Raw genomic sequence first — 18,993 nt, forward strand, 5'->3', positions numbered from 1 at the left:
AGCCACCCAGACGCCCCCACAGCATCCTTTCTTAATTAAAACTCCCTCTGTGTAGGGAAAGAGGGAACATGCCCCAATATCATAAAAACCACCTATGAAAAGCCCACAACGAATATCATTCTCAATGGGAAAAAACTGAGACCTTTTCCCGTAAGGTCAGGAACACGACAAGGATGCCCACTTTCACCAGTGTTGTTCAACATAGTACTAGAAGTCCTAGCCTCAGCAATCAGACAACAAAAAGAAAAGGCATTCAAATTAGCAGAGAAGGAGATAGAATTATTTCTTATTGAACATGAATAGTATTTACTATTGAAGCCATCAGGGTCTGGAGGTTGCTTTGAGGGGAGGTTTTGAAAAACCTGTTATAGGGTTTTCAGATTTTCTTATATCTTCGTGTGTCAGTTTAGTTTGTCTTTGCCTAAGAATTTGTTCATTTATTCTAAATTTTTACATTTTTGGCATAAAATTGCTTTAATACCTTCTTGTTGTCTTTTAAAAATATCTGAAGACTCTGTAATGATGTCTTTTTTTTTTTAAATCCCTGATATTGGTTATTTGTGTCCCCTCCCTTTTCTTGAGCAGTTTTACCAGAGGTTATATTTCTTTTTCAAAAGAGCAAATTTTGTCTTTATTGATTTTCACTAAGGCCCATGTGTTTTCAATTTCATTAGCTTCTATTTTCTTCCTTCAACTTCCCTTGGATTTTGCTGTCTATTGCATTCTTCAGTTGTACTGCATTTCCCCCTTTTTTGTTCCATCAGTTAAGATACTCAAAACACACTAAACTACATGTATTCAGCTAAGGAAAATAATTTTATTTCTTAAGCCATCAATTAATCCACATTAATTATATAATTTTCTTTCATGGGTACCTAATATCAGTTGCTCATTTGAAAATAGAACATGGTTTCTCAAGAAAAGATAGACTCCTGTTTTTAATGAAAACAGACCTTAGCCTACTGAAAATTTGTTGTAAATAAGTGACTCTAAAGAAGAAAAAAAATACAGTAAAGTAAGGATGAAAAGAGGTGTAAAGAAGAAACAAAATTTCTTTATTTGTAGTTGATATAGAAAATTTAAATGAATCTGTAGTGAATTAGAATAAACAAATTTAACAAGATGGCTGGAAATGAAATCAATATACAACACCACACCATAATGTTGTAAGTGGGGTCCAAAAATTCAGAGAGTAAAATGAACAGGTTCCTTCTTGGTGAGGTTAATGTAAAGTAAAATATTTTCAGGTTCTTTGTATTGACACACCAAATACAAAACAAAAATGATGACAGTTAAGCTCTACCCAGTTGACTATGTGTTGACCAAAGACAGTCCCACATGACGATAAAGCAAAACCATCCACTTTCTAATTGTCCCTCTTGCTCCCACAAGAAAAAGACTTTAGCCCGTATACCTGTGAGAATGGAGGCCAGATGGAGGACTCAAATACCAACTGCTTTATACCCAAATTTGCATCACTGCAGAGCGTTTTATCAGAGTTTTACTATAGAAATTCAACCGTAGTTCCATATATCAGAAGCAAAATGAAATTAAGGAAATGACAGGAAAAAGTATAGGAATAAGTAGGAGTAAGTAAAATATCAAGTACTTAGGAATAAATCTAATGAAAGATGTGTAAAACGTCTATGGGAAAATCTACACTGTGGGGCTCTGGGGCAAGAGTCTGAATAATGAGCCTAAGGCAAGTTAGCTAATTAAGAGTTTGGATGTACAGAACCACACAGAGACAGTGTAATGGGGATGTTTTTATTGCCTGCCAAAATGCTAGTACCCAGTGTGTGACCAGCCTGGAGGACAGATGTGTGCTGAAAGGCCACATTTGGCCAATGAAGTCCAGCCAGAAGAAAAGATCTGGATGTCATCTAGACCCTGACACCTACAGATGCTTAATCAGATGATATCCACACCAAGAGGGCCGAGAAATGCCAGCAGTAGTCAGTGCCTGACTCCTGATCTTCCCAGGCAGGAATCAAGGAGAGGGCCAGGTCAGAGCTCTCTGCAGTGCACCTGATTTTGAGAAGAGTTTTGGAAGCATTTTCCTGAAGCCAAATCCATGAGATTAAAATAACTGATATTCAGTCTCAACCATACTGAAGCCGGACATAAAATGGTAGGTTGAAGACCAGAGGAGTAGGTAGAGTCAGGCTCATGTGGGGCCAGAGGTGAATTTTTAGGGTGTGTGTCTACCACCAGTGAAGTTATGCCATTTCCAGTGTTCTCAGGAGTCATGTTGTGTTGTGAGAAAAATGTTTCTGAGTCTTCCAGGGGAATTAATTAAAGGTACAAAATGCAAGAGCTTTTTAGGGAAATTTCGGAGCTAAGTAAAATGAAATTGAAACAAGGGACAGCAAGAAAAAATCATTGTCATTGTTGGTGATCTCCCGTCTCTTGGGCTTGTGAAATCCTCTTGCCATATTGAATTATCCTTGGAGCAAATCTTCTATAAACCAGATATGTAAACAACCAAGCAAGTGCACACACAAACAAATAACTATCTTTCCTCCATTCATGAAGAAAACTAACACTTCTCTGATGTTAGAAACAGGTTAGCACTCTCTAAAACTTGGAAAGGACTATTTGGGGAAGCATGTAGTGGAGGTCATTGGGGATATCATGATGAAATGGGATGTTTAGTTTTCTGGGATGTCAAAAAAGAGATTCACACCCTTGGGTTGAACTTCAGAATGTGTGGATTTCCTCCCAACAGTATGGTGGGGTTCCTCATTTTACACATGAGGGAACTGAGGCATCAGAGGTAGAGGTAAAGTTACTTGACTAAGGTCATCCAGGGAATCAGTGCTAGACCAGAACTATCTTTGTCTAATGCCAAATAGCGCCTGCACGCACACATGCACGCGCGCGCACACTCACACACACACACAGACACACACACATGTTTTCCTGCCCAAATGCCTTCAGAAATAATCTGAAATCTTACCTTGGCAGTCCTGAAAGAATTAAGTCTAGACTTCACTGATTAAAATTACCAAGAAAGGTGAAACCAGGTAATAAAATCTGAACCAATTGAAAATATAAAACATTTTCTCAAATAACGACATTGAGTTTTTGGACACACCTAGACAGCGTACTAAAAATTTGGCTGTTTTATTCAATTGAAAAATTCTTAAACACTTTGTTTTGAAAGCTAAAACACAGCAAAAACAAAACAAATGTCATTCCTAAGCTGTTCAAGCTTACAACTCTGTTTCAACTACTCTTGGCAATGAGCCGCTAAGTAGGGCATTCTTAGGGCATTTCTAATATCTTTTAATTAAGGCTCACAAGGGTTTGTATGATGTGATACTGAGAAAATCAATCATTCTCAGGTATTCCTTTGCCTAGAAGCCTTACATTGGATTGTAAGGCCTGAATACCACCTTCTTGAAATAATATCTACCACTATGAACTTGAATTTTAGCCCAGGTTCCCCTAAAGTAAAGCCTGAAACAAAGGCCACTGTGAGAGTCAGTTATTTGGTGATGTGTTTCTAATTATCAGGAATAATGATTGGGGTGACTGGGTTCTATGTGTTGAGTGTCTGTATCCCCAAAATTCATATGTTGAAGCCTAATCCCTAGTGTGTTGATATTGTGAAGTAGGGGGTTGGGGAAGTGATTGGATTTTAGAGTAGAGCCTTTATGCTTGGGATTAGTACTCTTGAAGAGGAGACACTAGAGAGAGTCACTAGAGAGCTTGTGGGCTTGTACACACACTCTCTCTTCTATGTGCTAACACAATGAGAAGGCAGCTGTCTACAGACAGAAGTGGGCTTCTACTAGAAACCAGATGGGCCAGCACCCTGCTCTAGACTTACCACCCTCTGGAACTATGAGAAGTAAATATTGTTTAAGCCATCACTCCAGAGTATTTTTGTTAGAGCAGACCGAACTGAGACACTGGGGGAGGAGGAAGAGAAATAAGAGGATATGTCATCAAATTGACCACCATTACAGGAAACTGTTGTTCAATATTGCAGGACATTTTTTTTTTCATAAAATATACTGATACTTCATTTTATTCCCTATACTATATATTTTTTTTCATTCCTCCTTTTAGTTCACCACAGGCCACCTGTTGCAGGACATTTTGAGAAGCCATGTGAAGTTGTCTTAGAAGTGCACACTTGGAGGGAATAAAGAGGGAACACATTTATAACCAGCTCCAGTCCCCTTTGGTCAAGAGCTATCCCAAGGAGTATCATTTCACCTATACTCCTGTGTTATATGTGTGTGAACACCAAGTACCAGAGCTGGACCTGCACAAGTGGATTGAAGCCTGCGTAGAACTGGTTGCCACCAAGAGGATCTGCAATGTTGCACATGAATTGTCCAATACACATTCCTTCAGAATTTAAATCAACCCCTGCTCCTATGTCCTTTCTTCCAAACTGCTTCATCCTCTGTCTGCTTTAAAAAAATTTTTTTTAACTTAAATTCAATTTAATTAACATATACATTATTATTAGTTTCAGAGGTAACATTCAATGATTCAGTAGTTGCATCCAGCATCCAGTGCTCATTACATCACATGTCCTCCTTAATGCCTGTCACCCAGTTACCTCATACCCCCCACCTCCCCTTTATCAAACCCTCAGTTTGTTTCCTAGGGTTAAGAGTCTCTTACGGTTCACCTCCTTGCTTTTGTCTTATTTTATTTTTCCTTCTCTTTTCCTATGTTCATCTGTTTTGTTTCTTAAATTCCACATATGAATGAAATCATATGGTATTTGTCTTTTTCTGATGGACTTATCTTGCTTAGCATAATACCCTCTGGGTCTATCCATGTGGTTGCAAATGGCAAGCTTTCATTCTTTTGATGGTTGAGTAATATTCTGTTGTGTTTTTTTGGACATTTGCCACTTCTTCTTTAACCATTCATCATTTGATGGGCATCTGGGCTTTTTCCATATTTTGGCTGTTGTAGACATTGCTGCCATAGACATTAGGGGGCTTGTTTCCCTTCAAATCACTATGTTTGTGTCCTTTGGATAAATACCTATTAATGCAATTGCTGGTCATAGGATAGTTCTATTTTTAACTTCTTGAGGAACCTCCATGCTGTTTTCCAGAATGGCTGCACCAGCTTGCATTCCCACCAACAGTATAGGAGGGTTCCCCTTTGCCTGCATCCTCACCAACATCTGTTGTTTCCTGAATTGTCAATTTTAGCCATTCTGTCTGGTGTGAGGTGGTAGCTCATTGTGGTTTTGATTTGTATTTCCCTGATGCCAGGGTATGCTGAGCATTTGTTTATATGTCTGTCTGCTCATGTCTTCTGTCCATTTCTCAACCCTGAAAACACTGTCTGCTTTTTAAACACACACTGGTCACTTGAACACCTGTGACTTTACTATGTGAGTTACTTTTTCACAGGCTTATGTCCTGGTGCTAGAGTGGTCACGGACACTCTGAAGTCTGTGTGCCTGAGATCCTAGGCCTTCTCTATGCCTCAATTCTCCTCCTATCAATAATGGCATTGGATTATCCCAGGGCTTCAAACTCAAATGTCAATAAGGACCAAATAGGTAAATCATGACTAAAGCAGGCCAGGTTTGTTTCAAAGTGATGTCTGTCTCAGTCATATTCTTTCCACAAAAACTTACTCTGTTGGGATGTTAAATAAATAGAAATTTCCCTCACATCTGAATGTAAATCGGCTCTCTCTCATCTTCTTTGAAAAAAAATGAGCTTTCCCAGTTAATCTTTTATTCTACTTTTGACAGAAGCATGCTAACAGTAAATATTGCAGCACAGTTTCAATGGTAAGCAACGGGTCTCCTTCAGTGCTGATGCTGAGGCTCCAGAGGGACTGAGGACCCTGGTGAGTCCTTGAAGGGGCAGCTGAACTGATTATTGCCACTGGACCCAGGGTTATCAGGATCTTCACATTCTTTATGACAAGGCTGGAAATATAGGCTTTAATATGTAATTTCCGTCTTCTTAAATGTTAGTTTTTCCTTCAAATTAATCATAAAGACTATGTGCATCAAACAAAGCTCATTTGGGCTTATTTTGATTTCCAAGCTATTGGTTTGCCAAACTGGAAAAACGAAATTCCCAGAAACCTCTCCAGAATAAATATGCTATAGTTCGTATTCTGCCAAGAATCTCTGTTCCTACACCCTCACTTCCTGATGCACGATTCAGCAGTCTCATAAATCCTTGTCCAGAACCCTGACTCTATTACCGTCTTAGCTCTGTCACTTTGGACCTTATCCCCAGACTGTAAGCAGTCTCATTGCCAGATCAGTTACTCAGCCTTAAGTTCTAAGAGACCCTGAGATTCAAAAGGAACTGGTCATGAAATGAGACATCATTCTTCTACCTAAGAATTATAACTTTGAGCCAAGAGGAAAAGGCATTAGAAACTATGGAAGGTCATGTGTATTGCACTAATAGTAGGATACGTTATTATAATGCCAGAATCAATTGTATTGTCTGGTGAGGAACCATGGGCCACTAGAGGGGCAGAACTCTAATCTGCTCCCAACAATCTTCTCATTCTTGCCTCTGGGCCACCTGTGTCTGGCAATTTATCTGAAGGCCATTCCACTAGGTACATTGGGAGGACTGTAACATGCTGACACTGTGAACACCCCACCTGCATTTATAGTTGTGTGGAGGGGTAAATTTTCTTCTCATTTTAAATATTTCATTTATCAGGTATAACATACCTGATAAATATTTTATTTCAGATGAAGTAGTGATGGAAGAAAAAATACTGTTTCCTCGTTTCTTTTTATTTTTGAAGAGAACCATCTTAATGATTATAAAACAGGACATGTTACTTCTTTGCCTCTGCTGCTGGAGGATGGGTCATGGAGGTTCTCCATTGTAAATGGATCACTAATGATAACAGCAATAATTATAAAGCAGTTAACATTTATGGAATACGATCATATTCCTGGCACCAAGCTAAGTGCTTAACATGTATCATTTCACTTTATCTTCCGAATAACCCTAGAGATAAGCACTATTATTGTTCTTATTCAGAAAACTGAATCTTGGAGAGATGGTGAACTTCCTAGGATCATATTGTCACTTAGTGAACCATACTATACCATGCTATACCTACCATTCCCTTTCCACAAATAAAAAGAATACTAGGTAGAAAGTTTTACTCAGAATACAGAACATACAGAATATATAGCAACACCAGAAATACATTCATTGATGACATTTATTGCTTTGTGACAGAGCCATGTAAATAACTAGTTATTACCATTTTCCCTGGACATGTTGTTCTGGAAGGCTATGAGAGTAGTCTTTTCCATAGCAGCCTTTACAGATAGAATAGTTAGTATAATAGCTAACCGGGGAGTTTTAGATCAGCTACACCTAGAATTGAGGCATGTAGGGGCTGGCTTCAAGGCAGTCTCTCATTCTGAATCTTTACAATGCTTTGTTCTAGTAATTATGGGAGTCTCTTCCCTGAAAGTCTTTTCTCAACTTTTTATAAGTAATACTATAAAAACATGAGTTCTAAAACAACACAAGTTAGTAGAAGAGAATTTACTGCAAAATGAGAGGCCTTCACACTAGTAAATATATAAACATATTCACCTATTAATCTACCCATCCAACCATCCATCCTTCCATTCACACCACAAATGACAATTTTCTACTCTTCTGCTATGTGTACAGCATTGTACTTGTAATGTATTCATCCCATGCTTCATTTATCTTGCTTTTGATGGTCACATTCTACTCTACATTTCTCCTTGTGTCCTGAAACTTGGCACTGGGCTGGACCTGTGCCTTCAGTGGGATTTTGATTCCAACTATGTCCATATAGAACAGATCTAACAAGCTATCCAATACTAAGTTGTTCTTCTCAGTCCAGTCCTGCTCTCAGCTCTAACATATCCTGTGGGGCTTGGGGTAACCTCAGAGGCAGTGTAATACAGAGGTTGCATGACTGAGCTCTAGTCCAATCAGATGGTGTTCAAATTCCACTCTGTTACTAGCTGTGTGATCTTGGACTTGGCCCTTAGCTTCTCTGAATCTCAATGTTCTTATTTGAAAAAGTGGGATAAAAATCTCATAGAATTCTTTGGAGGGTTAAATAAGATTACACATGTAAAACCTCTAGCATATACCTAACACATGTTATGTGTACAAGAAATGAATTGTGAGGTGGGTTTTGTTGTTGTTGTTGTTTTTTTTTTTTTTTTTTTGCCATTCTTTTTTCTGTTGCAGATACTATCATGTACTTAGGCTGAAATTTTGAATCTAATATTATCTTGACTATGTGCAATTTACTTTGCCCATTTTTCTTTCAAGGCATTTGCACACACCTTCCAGCATGAGATCCTCTCAAGAACTCTTTTACAGAGACTGAGAAGATAATTAATCCTTATTTATGCATGGAGAATCACCCAATGAAAAAGACCAGGATCTCTACCAAAAAAGCCTGGTGTCTTCCCCTGCATCCAACACTGTCTTCCCAGTTGTGCAGCTGAAAATAGGGAGGGGATAAGTATTGCAAGGGACTGTCATACTAGGTTAGTTTGTAGCTTGCAGTTCCAAGTTTTGGTAAGTCATCTTGGTGGCAAATATTCCTCCTTTCAATCTACGACACAGTAAGGAAGTTCTTAGTTGGTGGATGAAAGAAAGAACCATGGAGAGGTTGACATTACCCTGAATACCATGGATTACAGATGCTCTAACACCTCTTGACTCATGATACATCCCCAACCATGTACTTGCCTGCATAAAAAACCATAATGGATCATCACTGCATTTTGCCCACCCCCAAATTTTCCTAGATAGTATTCAGGAATCTCATTCTTTGATTCCACTATCTCCACTGGTTTTAAACCCTGCTTAAGGTCATCCATCTGACCAGCCAAACTTTTTCAGCACATACTGTTAATCAGGTCTCAGAACCATTCTTTATAGTGTTTCTCACGTCCAGGATCCCCTCCTTCCTCTCTTACCTTTCCACTGTTCAGATTTTGTACATCCCTCATGTTAAACTGAATTAGAAGTATATAGACATACTTAGCAGAGTGGTGCATCATCATAGCTTCAATAACTTTATTCTCCTTTATTTTCCCTTAAGTTCTGTCTCTTTTATTTTTTCTTAAGTTCTGTCTCCTCTTTGTCAGACAAATCCAGCCTATGTGAACCCTTCCTTCCTAGGACTTGAACAAGGAAACTATTTCATGTGTGTGTTGTAGGTAAAAAACTTTGGTGGCAGTTTTTTCTTTGGTGTTGCCACAAGGTTGGTCCTAGGAATTCTTGCCTAAACATAGCACAACTACTCAACTGCTCCCTCGACCTCCAATCTCTACTTTGTCCCTCAGTCCTTCCTTTTCACTGCCTCCAAAGCTACTCTGCTTCAGTGAGAACAAGGCCCCATTTCCTTCCTAACTGGAGAACTTTCTATGGCTTTACACTGCAGACAAGATGAAACCTAAACGTCCTAGTCCAACTTTTAGGGTCTGCCAGTGCCTGGCCCTAATCCATCTTTCCAGCTTTCCTTAGAAATGGACCATTTGCACCTTCTGCTAGAATCTTGCTGGAATATGCAATAATTTCTGAACAGCTACACTGATCTTTACCATCTCTTCCATTTTTATTTGTGTTATTATGTGAATATCACTGCATAACCCTTTCCCCTTATCTCAATCATATCCACATTTAATGGACTTCAAGTAAATTTCATTTTCTCCATGAATTTTTTTTTAATCTCAAAATCAGAATTAGCACCTATTTTGTCCACACGGGATCACACTTTGTACCTCATTATAGCATTTTGCTCATTGGAAACTTCTTTAAGATCTGGGTTGTGTTGTATTTCTGTTTGTGTAAACTTACAGCACCTGGTACAGGTCTTGATGATTCTGGGAGGTGGGGTGGGGAGGAAGGACTGTTGAAGGAAGAAAAGTTCTTCAATCATTGCCATTCAGACTGTGAACAGTTAAAAAATGGGAGATGTATGTAGCTACTGATTATATCAGCAAAAGCAACAGGCTACATCAGCCCTTTTATGTCTCCTTAGGGATACGCACTTATTAACTGTGCCCTTCAAAGGAGTGTAAACTTCAGAGAGTTCTCAGTGAATGTTTACAAGGTACACAGTGGAGCCCAGAGGAGTAACTTAAATTCTTGCTCTTTTTCTCTCACCTGTGCTTCCCCCACTGCCTACTCCACCTTCAACTCCCCATCCTCAGACCTGTAGGGTAGCTGGGGTGGGCAGAAGACATCAATGCCTAATGAATCCAGTATGCAGAATAAGCTGATTTTTTTTTTTGCTCTTAATTAGGGCAGATCCAGGATGGAAGTGTTTTGTATTATAAACAATGAGAAAGTCCATGTAGTCTCAGCTAAGTCTGGTCTTGAAGAAATTGGGCATAAAATGATTAAGAAAAGCCATGGATATGAAAAATGTAACTTCTAATCCAAGCACTGCATGAGGCTCAGCAGGAAAACTCATAGTTGTTGGGGAAATCTACAAAGGCTGGTGTTTAGTACAAAGAATAATGGAGAAATTGAGGATCAAGTATGTAGAGAATGTGTTGTTATATTTACAGCCTGTTATGGTGAATAGTTGGGGGGTCTGTTTTCCAAAAGTATGATTATGAGCCCTGTTTTGGTTTTTTTTGTTGTTGTTGTTTTTCTTTCTTGCTGGATACTGCTTGTTCTTCTCATCAGTATGGTGAGGCCCAAATCCATGCTCGTGAATTCCCTGGAGGCATTTGGTACAACGTGACACTGTAACCTGTAACTTTACCCTCCACCCTAGTCATCGAATGAACTAAAGGTGAGCACCTGACTCAAGCTAGTTGAAGTCATGATTCATTTAGAGTCAAATTCTCCAGGTGATTCATTACAGGACTTGAAGGCCAATAATGGCCAAAAGCTTCAATGTGGCTGCAGGACCAGAGGAAGATATTCTGCAGCAAGAGAAATGTGATAATGATACTCAGAGAAGAAAGACTACCTGGAGCATCCTGGTGTGATTCCACCTCTTTCCCCAACTTGCCCCATAGCTTGGTCTGCCATAGCAGTGAACACTTTCACCCCTCTAGCTCCTTCCTTTAAGTTTAGGCAGGAATTCACAAAAACAAGAGCCTCATTCTGTCTTACATTAAGGAAATTACACTGACCAGTAGAAAGTTATGCAGCCATTAAAAAGAATGTTTACAAAAAGTTTCTGATAATCTGGAGAAATATTTATGTTAGAATGTCAAGTGGAAAAGAGACCAAAAAATATGTATATATAGTATCAGCTTTACCACATTGAAACTTCCATAAAATTATGAGCAAAAATGCATAGAAAAATAATCCCCCAAATATCAACAGTGGCGGTCTCTCTGTTATTTTGTACTTTCTTATATTTTCAAATACTTTTTCTAATAAGAATGTTTTTATAATAGAAAGTCCAATTTTATTTGAAAACATATTGTTGAATTGCCTAGCTTTATGCATTGTTAGCTAAGCTTGGAATTTAAAACAAAACCAACCAGAAGATTACAGAATGCTAATGTTGCAAGAAATCTTGGAAATTCTTTAGTCCAGGGTTTTAAGATATTTCTTTGGGGTCATAGACAACTTGAGAATCTGATAGAAAATTTGATTCTTCTTATAGAAATAAATATGTATATAAAAATAAATCTCTTAGGAGGCTTTAGTTGCAAGCTATGGAAAACTCTATGACACAGGTTTAAACTGTTAAATAAATTTGTTGATTCCAGTAACCAAAAGCCCAGGAGTATCTAGCTTCAGGAAAGGTTTGGTCTGGTAACTCAACAATGTGATGGAAGACTGTGTATTTTTTCTGTTTCTGCTCTTCCTTTCCCAGATTCAACCCCATCCTAAGGCTGATTTATCTTGGGGTCTCAGGATAGTTGTTATAAATTCCTGGGTTTTCACATATATAGTCTTATATCCCCAGCAGAAAAGAAAGTCTTTGCCTCAGCATTCCCAGCAAATAATCTGTGATTCTCAAACTGATTGGTCAAAATTACATGCCCATCTCTGTGGCAGTCACTGTGGCGGAGATAATTGAATGTGCTCACGGGCTTAGCCCAGGTCATGAGTTCCACCCAGTCTTCCCTATACCATATTCAACCCCCAATAGAAATGAGACTTAATGTAATAATGTTCCCAGTTCATGCTGCCCTTGGATCTAAGACTTGATTTTGTCTATATTCTAAGGACAACAGAAAGGTGCAGAGATTTGTAATCTTTCTAAATCACTTCCAGTGACACCCAGGTGGATGGATGAATGGAGTACTCAAAGTTTAGTAAAATGGTTTTGGTGGATGTGAAAAATGAGCATTTCTGAAGGTTAAGGGCAGTCAAAACCCAAACAAGAAAACTCACCTCTGATGTTCTAGCTCCTAAACCCATTTATCTAGATGAAACTCTGACTTGTCCTCAAGTCTACTCTGTTGTTTGTCAATAAATTCACATGTACATCTCCCGAAGATATAGGTTTTCTTCTTTTTCCAATTAGGTGCAAGTAACAACAAACATAGTAATGATGGTGACGAAGATAATGATGATGATGATGATAAGTTTATTAGCTTGAGCTGTTTTTTTGCTATAGTAATAAAAACCCTGCCCAGACTAGCTTAAGAAAAAAACAGGTATAATGACTCACTTCTCCAGCAAGTCCAGTAACGGCTGGAGCCAGGTTTCTGCATCTTCTGCTCTTAAATGATTCCATCTGCAGGCAAGGCATGATCATCATTCTCAAGTCATGCATAGTGATTCTAGCTTGCATAACTCTATGAATGGTGGAATGGTTTGCAGAGCTAGGGAACCAGGTTTGGGAGATGATCATGGATTTGGGTGTGGACTTGTTGACTTAGATACTTTAGAGACCTCAGGGAAGGTACAGGTCTTCTCTAAGAAAGGGTATCTAAGCTGAGTTTTTTTTTTTTTAAATTTTATTTTTTATAAACATATAATATATTTTTATCTCCAGGGGTACAGGTCTGTGAATCTCCAGGTTTACACACTTCACAGCACTCACCATACCACATACCCTCCCCAATATCCATAACCCCACCCCCCCTTTCCCAACTCCCCTCCCCTCATCAACCCTCAGTTTGTTTTGTGAGATTAAGAGTCACTTATGGTTTGTCTCCCTCCCAATCCCATCTTGTTTCATTTATTCTTCTCCTACCCCCTTAACCCCCCATGTTGCATCTCCTCTCCCTCACATCAGGGAGATCATATGATAGTTGTCTTTCTCCGATTGACTTATTTCGCCAAGCATGATACCCTCTAGTTCCATCCACGTCATCGCAAAGGGCAAGATTTCATTTCTTTTGATGGCTGCATAGTATTCCATTGTGTATATATACCACATCTTCTTTATCCATTCGTCTGTTGATGGACATCTAGGTTCTTTCCATTGTAGGTTCCATATTGTAGACATTGATGCTATAAACATTCGGGTGCACTTGCCCCTTCGGATCACTACGTTTGTATCTTTAGGGTAAATACCCAGCAGTGCAATTGCTGGGTCATAGGGTAGTTCTATTTTCAACATTTTGAGGAACCTCCATGCTGTTTTCCAGAGTGGTTGCACCAGCTTGCATTCCCACCAACAGTGTAGGAGGGTTCCCCTTTCTCCGCATCCTCGCCAGCATCTGTCATTTCGTGACTTGTTCATTTTAGCCATTCTGACTGGTGTGAGGTGATATCTCATTGTGGTTTTGATTTGTATTTCCCTGATGCCGAGTGATGTGGAGCACTTTTTCATGTGTCTGTTGGCCATCTGGATGTCTTCTTTGCAGAAATGTCTGTTCATGTCCTCTGCCCATTTCTTGATTGGATTATTTGTTCTTTGGGTGTTGAGTTTGCTAAGTTCTTTATAGATTTTGGACACTAGCCCTTTATCTGATATGTCATTTGCAAATATCTTCTCCCATTCTGTCAGTTGTCTTTTGGTTTTGTTCATTGTTTCCTTTGCTGTGCAAAAGCTTTTGATCTTGATAAAATCCCAATAGTTCATTTTTGCCCTTGTTTCCCTTGCCTTTGGCGATGTTCCTAGGAAGATGTTGCTGCGGCTGAGGTCGAAGAGGTTGTTGCCTGTGTTCTCCTCAAGGATTTTGATGGATTCCTTTCTCACATTGAGATCCTTCATCCATTTTGAGTCTATTTTCGTGTGTGGTGTAAGGAAATGATCCAATTTCATTTTTCTGCATGTGGCTGTCCAATTTTCCCAACACCATTTATTGAAGAGGCTGTCTTTTTTCCAGTGGACATTCTTTCCTGCTTTGTCGAAGATGAGTTGACCATAGAGTCGAGGGTCTATTTCTGGGCTCTCTATTCTGTTCCATTGATCTATGTGTTCTAAGCTGAGTTTTGAAGGATGAGATGAGCAACTGCAGAAGTGGCCTGGGAAAGAGGAGAAAGAATTCTGGGCAAAGGCCTTGACCGGGGTAGGTATTGAGGACATCTGAGGAACTGAAAGAAAACCTGTGTGGCTAGGGTAGTAAACAAGGGACAGAGTGGCACAAGTTGATGTGGGGGGGCACCTAGAACCTAGCTTATACAGAGATATTTAGGACTTCATATCCCAGTTTTCAATCCTTAGAGAAAGAGAGTCTCTTCTCTGGGAATGTAGATAGAGAGGATGACTACAACTGGACCCATTTAGGATACATCATCATGCTGTCTGGTGGCGGGGGAATGAGACCCATTAATTGACTTTCTCTAGAATTTGCTATTCATCTGGATGTGGGATGGTGGTGAGGATTTGATCAATCGTTGGTTTCTCTACATAAAAGACAATTTCATTTTTTTTTTTTTATTTTTTTTCAGCATAACAGTATTCATTATTTTTGCACCACACCCAGTGCTCCATGCAATCCGTGCCCTCTACAATACCCACCACCTGGTGCCCCCAACCCCCCACCCCCCACCCCTTCAAAATTCTCAGATCGTTTTTCAGAGTCCATAGTCTCTCATGGTTCACCTCCCCTTCCAATTTCCCTCAACTCCCTTCTCCTCTCCATCTCCCCTTGTCCTCCATGCTATTTGTTATGCTCCACAAATAAGTGAAACCATATGATAATTGACTCTCTCTGCTTGACTTATTTCACTCAGCATAATCTCTTCCAGTCCCGTCCATGTTGCTACAAAACTTGGGGATTCATCCTTTCTTTCTTTCTTTTTTTTTTTTTTTTTTTTTTACAGCTTTATAAACATATATTTTTATCCCCAGGGGTACAGGTCTGCGAATTGCCAGGTTTACACACTTCACAACACTCACCATAGCACATACCCTCCCCGATATCCATAACCCCACCCCCTCTCCCAACCCCCTCCCCCCATCAACCCTCAGTTTGTTTTGTGAGATTAAGAGTCACTTATGGTTTGTCTCCCTCCCAATCCCATCTTGTTTCATTTATTCTTCTCCTACCCCCTCGACCCCCCATGTTGCATCTCCTCTCCCTCATATCAGGGAGATCATATGATAGTTGTCTTTCTCCGATTGACTTATTTCGCTAAGCATGATACCCTCTAGTTCCATCCACGTCGTCGCAAATGGCAAGATTTCATTTCTTTTGATGGCTGCATAGTATTCCATTGTGTATATATACCACATCTTCTTTATCCATTCGTCTGTAGATGGACATCTAGGTTCTTTCCATAGTTTGGCTATTGTAGACATTGCTGCTATAAACATTCGGGTGCACGTGCCCCTTCGGATCACTATGTTTGTATCTTTAGGGTAAATACCCAGCAGTGCAATTGCTGGGTCATAGGGTAGTTCTATTTTCAACATTTTGAGGAACCTCCATGCTGTTTTCCAGAGTGGTTGCACCAGCTTGCATTCCCACCAACAGTGTAGGAGGGTTCCCCTTTCTCCACATCCTCGCCAGCATCTGTCATTTCCTGACTTGTTAATTTTAGCCATTCTGACTGGTGTGAGGTGATATCTCATGGTGGTTTTGATTTGTATTTCCCTGATGCCGAGTGATATGGAGCACTTTTTCATGTGTCTGTTGGCCATCTGGATGTCTTCTTTGCAGAAATGTCTGTTCATGTCCTCTGCCCATTTCTTGATTGGATTATTTGTTCTTTGGGTGTTGAGTTTGCTAAGTTCTTTATAGATTTTGGACACTAGCCCTTTATCTGATATGTCATTTGCAAATATCTTCTCCCATTCTGTCAGTTGTCTTTTGGTTTTGTTCACTGTTTCCTTTGCTGTGCAAAAGCTTTTGATCTTGATAAAATCCCAAAAGTTCATTTTTGCCCTTGCTTCCCTTGCCTTTGGTGATGTTCCTAGGAAGATGTTGCTGCGGCTGACGTCGAAGAGGTTGCTGCCTGTGTTTTCCTCGAGGATTTTGATGGATTCCTTTCTCACATTGAGATCCTTCATCCATTTTGAGTCTATTTTCGTGTGTGGTGTAAGGAAATGATCCAATTTCATTTTTCTGCATGTGGCTGTCCAATTTTCCCAACACCATTTATTGAAGAGGCTGTCTTTGTTCCATTGGACATTCTTTCCTGCTTTGTCGAAGATGAGTTGACCATAGAGTTGAGGGTCCATTTCTGGGCTCTCTATTCTGTTCCACCCTCAAAGTAGTAGATCAGAAAGAAACAGAGACAATATACAATAACAGTCACCTTACAGGCAATACAATGGCACTAAATTCATATCTCTCAATACTTACCCTGAATGTTAATGGGCTAAATGCCCCAATCAAAAGACACAGGGTATCAGAATGGATAAAAAAACAAAAACCATCTATATGTTGCCTACAAGAAACTCATCTTACACCCGAAGACACCTCCAGGTTTAAAGTGAGGGGGTGGAAAAGAATTTACCATGCTAATGGACATCAGAAGAAAGCAGGAGTGGCAATCCTTATATCAGATCAATTAGATTTTAAGCCAAAGATTATAATAAGAGATGAGGAAGGACACTATATCATACTCCAAGGAACTGTCCAATAAGAAGATCTAACAATTTTAAATATCTATGCCCCTAACGTGGGAGCAGCCAACTATATAAACCAATTAATAACAAAATCAAAGAAACACATTGACAAGAATACAATCATAGTAGGGGATTTTAACACTCCCCTCACTGAAATGGACAGATCATCCAAGCAAAAGATCAACAAGGAAATCAAGGCCTTAAAAGACACACTGGACCAGATGGACATCACAGATATATTCAGAACATTTCATCCCAAAGCAACAGAATACACATTCTTCTCTAGTGCACATGGAACGTTCTCCAGAATAGATCACATTCTTGGTCCTAAATCAAGTCTCAACCGGTATCAAAAGATTGGGATCATTCCCTGCATATTTTCAGACCACAATGCTCTAAAGCTAGAACTCAATAACAAGAGGAAATTTGGAAAGAACCCAAATACATGGAGACTAAACAGCATCCTTCTAAAGAATGAATGGGTCAACCAGGAAATCAAAGAAGAATTGAAAAAAATTATGGAAACAAATGATAATGAAAACACAACAGTTCAGAATCTGTGGGACACAACAAAGGCAGTCCTGAGAGGAAAATATATAGCGGTACAAGCCTTTCTCAAGAAACAAGAAAGGGCTCAGGTACACAACCTAACCCTACACCTAAAGGAGCTGGAGAAAGAACAAGAAAGAAACCCCAAACCCAGCAGGAGAAGAGAAATCATAAAGATCAGAGCAGAAATCAATGAAATAGAAACCAAAACAACAATAGAACAAATCAACGAAACTAGGAGCTGGTTCTTTGAAAGAATTAATAAGATTGATAAACCCCTGGCCAGACTTATCAAAAAGAAAAGAGAGAGGACCCAAATAAATAAAATCATGAATGAAAGAGGAGAGATCACAACGAACACCAAAGAAATACAGACAATTATAAGAACATACTATGAGCAACTCTACGCCAACAAATTTGACAATCTGGAAGAAATGGATGCATTCCTAGAGTCATTTTTTTTTTTAAAGGCTAAGCCATGTGGGGCAGTCAAAACAAACATGCAAACTAAACCTCAAAGAATGTTTTCTGCATTGATTGTATTTACAACAACAACAGTTAATATCCATGCATTGCATTTTATTGGTTGTTAATAGTGTGTCGGAAACTATGATGAGCACTTATATTATCTAATTTAAAACTCACAGTGACCATTTGAGTTAACTGTTACTATTATTCTTCATTTTATAGAAGAGGAGACTAAGGTCCAAAGAGGTTAATTAGCTTCCTGAGGCCCCAGAGCTGGTAAACAGCAGTGCAGAACTACCATGCAGGTTTAGTCTTCTCACTGCAGTGGCAAGCTCTTTAAACTATGGAACTGGTTCTTAGCAGGATTCCCAAATCTCTCCAGCTTAACTTCAAGCAAGATCTCCATGACAACTGCAGTGCTAGAGTGTGGAGGCAGTAAAACATGTTGCTCAGATCTCTGACTGTCCCAGTTGCCATGCTTCGAAACATATCACTGTTCTGGTGCTAATGCCATACTTCCCTTAGACTGCTCCCAGCTGATGACTGGGCATGGCAGACAATAAGACAGGCCCATTCCTGGGAGACATGGGACTTCTCTGATGGGAAAATTTTGTTCAAGGACTCCATATCAGCTTTGCCTAACTTTCTTGGACTTGAAATGCAGCTTAAGACTCTTCCATTCAAACAACATTGGTTCATTCCTTCGTTCCTTTGTTCCTTCCTTCCCTGGTTCATATGGGACAGAACTGCATGCACTCTGATGGCTTTCCCAGCCACCTTTTTCTACACAGGTATTTTTCCTAATTAATCTCTTAATCTATTTTAATTAGTTCTGATTTATTGTGTTAGTTTCCTAGAGTTGCCCTACCAAAGTCCCAACTGGTTGGCTTAAACAACATAAGTTTATATTGTATCACATTTCTAGAGGTTAGACATACAAGATCAGGGGTGCCTGGGTGGCTCAGTCATTAAGGGTCTGCCTTCGGCTCAGGTCATGATCTAAGGGTCCTGGGATCGAGTCCCACATCAGGCTCCCTGCTCAGC

At 39.5% G+C, this 18,993-nt stretch overlaps 1 long non-coding RNA gene across 1 annotated transcript in view; it reads right to left on the minus strand.

Moving 5' to 3' along the window:
* The window catches only part of LOC125100464 (uncharacterized), a 19,114-nt gene extending 365 nt beyond the window's left edge, over window positions 1–18,749 (minus strand). The window contains exons 1-2 of the long non-coding RNA XR_007127558.1: window positions 18,739–18,749; window positions 4,788–4,796 (exon numbers count right to left, since the gene is read on the minus strand). This is a non-coding gene — a long non-coding RNA (uncharacterized LOC125100464). The remainder of the gene's footprint in view (window positions 1–4,787; window positions 4,797–18,738) is intronic.
* Window positions 18,750–18,993: the final 244 nt, after the last annotated feature.

The sequence above is a fragment of the Lutra lutra genome, chromosome 5 (genome assembly GCF_902655055.1).
Source record: "Lutra lutra chromosome 5, mLutLut1.2, whole genome shotgun sequence".
Lineage (NCBI taxonomy): Eukaryota > Metazoa > Chordata > Mammalia > Carnivora > Mustelidae > Lutra > Lutra lutra.